Here is a 6002-nt window from a genome sequence, read left to right on the forward strand (position 1 = left end):
CGTTACAGTTTTAAAGCCACTGGAGGGGCAGTCATTTCCAGAGACCCGTGGGGCCAGCGAGAGCAGGAATTGGGTGTGCTGGCGAGAGCCAGACCAGGTCTTTCCGATGGGCCTGAGAATAAAGTGCGTGCCCCCTTGCCTTGGGGTCCCCTGGAACCTGTCGCCTGCTGTGGGGGGTTGTCGCAGGGCGTGTTATGGGAAGCCTTGATGCCAGTTAAGCTCCTGCCCTTGGTCGCCCTGGGTTCCGGGCCCAGCACGGCCTCCCCAGGGTTGGGACCTGACCCCCATGGCCTCGGGGCCTCACCTGCTGTGCTGGGCCCCGTCCTGGCGCGGAGATAAGAGGGCCCCCCTCCTCCTGGGCTCGGGGTCCCCGCAGCGCTGCAGGCTGCCCCACAGCTGTGCATCCCATCAGCATGGAAGTATGCCCAGGGCTTCCCCCAGCACCCACGCGGCCCTCTCTCATCTCCCTCCCTGACCAGCCTCCTTCGAGGTGCTGTCTACACTGGCTGTCCTCGGCCCGCTACCCTCCCACCCTCTCACCAGGGAACTTGCTCCGGTCATGTCACCCAGGGGGCATCTCCCCAGCTGTATCATGTTTGACTCTGCCATTGCACCAGCTGCTGCCTCCTTCCTGAGATGCTGGGGTGCCTCCCTGAATTTCTGCACCCCACCTCCTGGCTGCCTTTGGTCTCACCCTCTTCATTGCCCACTTCCTGTCCGTCAGAACACTTTTAGAGCACTTCATGTGCAGTTCAGACAACAGGTGGACCCAGGCGGAAGCCACTGCCTGTGCCCCAACTGGTGGCTGTCCCTTTCCCTTTGTGGCCCCGTCCAGTGCAGCCCTGCAGCCTTCCTGATGGTCAGCCCCGCCCTCCTTGCTGGCGCTCGGGTGTCCTCTGCCTCAACTCTGTCCCTGGGCTTGCCTCCCACCCCCACAGCACACGCACACACACCTGTGCTCGCACACACTCAGCTCCCACTCTCAGTCCTTCCACCTCCTTGCCAGGCTTCAGTCTTGGAGGAGAGTCACGGAAAGGACTTTAGCAGGGGACTGTTGTGATGAGATTGATGTCACAGGAAGAAATCTCTGGGGTCATACCTTTGGGGAAGGTAGTCTAAACATTAGAAGGTTTAAGAATGCATGCTCTTCTCCTGCTGGTTCCTAGGCCAGCTAAGTCCTGAAACCCAGAGGGCCCAGCCTCTCCAGAGCGTTAACCAGTTCCATCCGCCTACCCGATATTATTGACAGCCCCTTCCAACATGAAAAAGCTAGAATGAGTAGAACCCAGAGACCTCTAATGATTGGGAGAAAGATCAAAAGAGAAGGAGTTCAGGGGTGTGGACCTTCCTGGCAGAGTGGGACAGAGATCTTGGAATGAGCGGAGACTCAGCATCAAGGGATTGAGAAAAACCCTAGAATGAGCTGAGACTTAACATCAAGGGATTGAGAAAACCTCGACCAAAAGGGGGAAGAGTGAGATGAGACAAAGTGTCAATGGCTGAGAGATTCCAAACAGAGTCGAGAGCTTATCCTGGAGGTTATTCTTACGCATTAAGTAGATATCACCTTGTTATCCAAGATGTAATGGAGAGGCTGGAGAGAACTGCCTGAAAATGTAGAGCTGTGTTCCAGTAGCCATGTTTCTTGATGCTGATTGTCTGATGATAATAGCTTTCACAATGTGACTGTGTGATTATGAAAACCTTGTGTCTGATGCTCCTTTTATCTACCTTGTCAACAAATATGTAGAACATACGGAATAAAAATAAATAATAGGGGGAACAAATGTTAATTTTAGTTTGAAATGCTAGTGGTAAATGAAAGCAAGGGGTAAGGGGTATGGTATGTGTAATCATTTTTTTTCTGTTTTCGTTTTATTTCTTTTTCTGTTGTCTTTTTATTTCTTTTTCTGAATTGATGCAGATGTTCTGAGAAATGATGGATATGCAACTAAGTGATGATATTGTAAATTACTGATTATGTATGTTTTATTTTATTTTTTTAATTAATAAATTTTTTTAAAAATTCAAGAAAAGAGAAGGAGTTACAGTAGAGAAGATAGGATTTAACAAGTGAGTATGATTTCTGAATCATTATATGGGTGTTCCTTTTCGTCTTCAGTGTCTTGGAGCAGTTAGAAAGAAAAACCTACAACTGTGGAACTGTGTAGCCCATACCAAACTCTGAAATCTGTTCTATAACTACATGTTACAACGTACTTTGCAATTTATTACTTTTTTGGACATATGTTATTTTTCAGACACACCCAGGGAATGCATGCCCTGTGCCCCAGGGGTTCCCTTGAAGGCTCTGTCCTGCAGGAATGTCTGCACTTGTGGGCAACAAGGATGCCTGTTGCACTGTTGTTTATGGCTTGGGAAATGGGAGACAGTAAAGTCCCTTGGTGAGGGGGGTGATGAACGACAGCACGGGACAGCTGTCCTGGGGGATACTTTGTGCCTTTCAGGGAATAAGGTGGAACATGGAGCATAATAGCGAAGCCTGAATGCATTTATGTCCATAGAGAAAGAACTGGAAGAACATGCTATAAACTTGCCAGTGGCCGCTTCCCGTCCAAGACGGGAGGTCGCCGAGGAGTCCGTGTCTTTTCTGAGCGCTTCTGTGTGGTTTAAGGTCTAGTCGTGTGTTATTAGTGTAATAAAAGTTGTTTCCCAGTGCAGCGTAGGCGTGGAGGGTGACTGGGGGGGGGGGTGCAGTTCTGCAGAAGCACGCCGAACACCCCCAGCTCACCGCCCGTCCCACTGCTGCCTGCAGCTGCATGATGAGCAGTTTGAAGGAAGCCAAGCCCAGCTCCTCACCCGCCACGCATGTGGGTCCGAGGGGAGCAGCGGGGTGTCCGTCCTGCCAGGGAGACCCCAGGGAAAGCATCTTGCACCCTGCTGATGTGGAGAACACTTCGGAACAGCCTCTCTGCTCACCCACCTGGGCCGAGTCTCAGGGCTTGCTCACTGTAAGCCACAGTGGCTGTGGGGCCTCTAGTCCCCCACCCTTTGCAGCCTCGGTGCCAGGGGTTGCATTTGTCAGGCTGCTAGGTCACAGCACGCCACCAGCCTGCAGGGCCCTGGGGGGCGTCCTTGTTTACTTTCTCTTTACCCTGCAGGCCCTCTCCCGTGGGCAGCCGCACCCATGCATCTCCTGTGAATCTGTGTGAATGTGTCCTTGCCACGTGGGGTTGTGGGGTCACCCCCAGCCTCTGGGTGGCCTCCGGGCAGTGAGGTGTGGCTCAGGTGGGCTCAGGACGGGTGCCGGCTCTGTGCTGGTTTCCACCACTGTCACGGCCACATGTGACATCTGCGCTCCCAGGGAGGCACACGGCTGACAGAGAGAGGGGAGAAACTTACCCAGAGTGGCCCCCGCCGGCCTCGGGACCACCGTGCGACTGCATGTAGACAGGCTTCCCAAAAGGCCCCTCCTCCTGGAGCCTTCGCTTCCCCACCCTCACTCCTGTGGGGGTCTCCAGCAACACCCTCCACGCTGACCCGGTCCCCTGGTAAAGGGTGTTGAGGCCTGAAGAACCGAATGCTTGCCTGGGGTCCCGCTTGGAGCAGAGGCCCTTTCCCCAGAGCTCACCGCGGCTTGAGGTCGCCAGAGTCCCCTCCCTCCCCCTAGAGGCCCCCTGAAAGGAGAGCCTGAGCTGCTGTCTTCCCCGTCCTTCACCAGGCCCTGGCTGGCCTTTGCTGGGTGGATCAGGCGATAGGTGGCGACAGACGCCGCTTGATGTTTTCTGTGCAGCTCTGGTGGCCCCAGAGTGGCTTGGCGCCCACCTCCCCCAGCACACGGCCTGGGCTTGGGCACGGGGCGGCTGTCAGGAGCACTACTCGGGCTACCTCTGCATCCCCAACTGCTTAACAGCATGACAGCGTCGTTCAGGAGGGACTGATAGGTCTGTACTGAGTGTTGGGGATCCAGGTGGACGACACTGGCCTTGGACCTCAAGGCTGTAGCCCATCTTGGGCACAGAGTTGGAGGGGCACAAAAGGCTCGGCAGGGTGGGCCCTGGAGGGACTGTCCCAGGCAGAGCGCGGGGCAGTCGAGCCCGTGGGCACCATGGCTTTGGGCGTGGCCGGTGCTCAGAAACCCAGAAACAGCTCCCCCATAGGTGCAGAGGGAGCCACTGACTCCCCCCGCCACCCCCACCAAGCTCTTCTTGCCTCGGTGAAGACAGTTCTGGAGAATCCCCATTCCTTCTAGGGCTCCAGAACGGTGCTGGCTAGGGGTAAAAGGCTGAGCTTTTTTCCAGGCTCTTCTCCACCCCGCCCGGGGAGGACACTGCCTGTGGCCTCGCTAGCTGCTTTGCTCAGTGGAGACATGCCAGCGTCCTAAGGATGGTGAGCTCTCAGGCGCGACCCAAGGAACTGGGCAGGCAGAGATGCACGTGTGCACACACGCCCCTTTTGGCTCAGGGGACAAGCATTCTAGAAAGGTCAACAGATAAGTAACACCACAATAAAAAATATTGTATATACACCAAGAAGCGTGCTATCTTATTTTTCTTATCAGTGTGATATTGTTAATTCACAGCCCTTCAAACGAAAAGGGCAGCCAGCGTTGGGAGAGGGGCCCGAGCCGAACCCCCTTTCTCCCGTCCTGCTCCCTTTTCCCAGCCCTGCTCCAGGCCGGGAACCTTCTGAGTTGCCCCTCTGGGGGGAAGAAATGTTCAGACCCACCCAGCTCACCATGCCGAAAGGGAAAGAACCTCGGGGGTGAGCGTGGGCTTCAAAGCCGCCCTCCGAGAAGTCCTGGAAAACAAGAACCGGGCGGGAGACAGATCCCGGACAAAGACCTACATTGGAAAAGCGCGTGCCCGGGAGGGGGCCGCACCCCCCAGGCTCACTCCTGCCAAGCAACTGTGGGCACGGGAGCTCGCCCACCCGGGGATCTCTGAGATGACACCGGTGTGGGCCGGGGCCAGGAGGGGCTGTCACAGCAGGTGCTTATTTAAAGGCGATCCGAATTGGAACCTAGTTCCTGCCGGCCAGCTTCACGCCGGTGAAATGTGGGAGAGTGAAGTACAGATGCGTCCCGAAACGTGGAGACCACATCCGCATCCGCTGTTGGAAAACGGGTTCGCCAGACCCATGTCTGTAAGTTTTGTTTTGTCGTCGGAAGGACTCGTGAGGAGTGACGCTGCTCACGAGTCCACCGCACAGAGGACACAAAGGTCATTTCCCTAGACCCACTGCCCCTAGTCCCTCGGGGCAGCCACTTCTCCCCTGGGCCCGCCCACAGCCCGGCACCTCCTTCCTCCCTCTCGGCCTCCCCCCATCAGGCCCCCAGGCCTTGGTTCCTGTCCCTTCGTGCTTCGTGTCCCCACCCCTCCTCCTCATCCCTCGGCCCCTGCCTGGTCCACCCCAAGCCCCCTCCTCCCCCCATCCCACTAGTCCCTGTCTGGCCACTGCTTAAAATCCCTCAGTAGCTCCCAGAGGCCTTTGAGCTCAGTTTGAAGCTGCCTGATTTAGCAGAGTAGGCCCCTCCAGCGGGGCCACCTGGACCCCCTAAGACTTCCAGCCACCCTGAGCCCCCTGTGACTCCTAAGTCCCCACACGATTCTGCACTCCGTGCCACCCCAAGTGCTGCTCTCTGACCAAACTGCATTTCCATGCCTTCCCCAAAACTTAGCTTGAGATGGGGTGCTGAAGCCAAACCCCCCCGATGCTCACAAACCTCAGCTGGCAGGACCTAGGAGTAAGGACACATGTGTCCCCAGGCAACCCTCAGCTGCCCGAGGGGCCACTCGGCACAAGAGTGAATGTCTCTGTCCTGGGAATGTACCCCATCTAGCAAACAAAGCCGCAGAAACTTTCCTCTTGGCTTGGTATTAAAATATTTTTTTTCTCATGTCTACAAACATTTTAATACATATCCCATATAAGTGTGGTATATATATATACTTTTTAAAAATGCATAAATCTGAAGAGAGAAAAAAAGCTTCTCTTAAGCTGCTCCTTTCAGGAAGCCTTCCCTGACCACCTCTGCTGGT

Source organism: Tamandua tetradactyla, chromosome 23 (genome assembly GCF_023851605.1).
Source record: "Tamandua tetradactyla isolate mTamTet1 chromosome 23, mTamTet1.pri, whole genome shotgun sequence".
Lineage (NCBI taxonomy): Eukaryota > Metazoa > Chordata > Mammalia > Pilosa > Myrmecophagidae > Tamandua > Tamandua tetradactyla.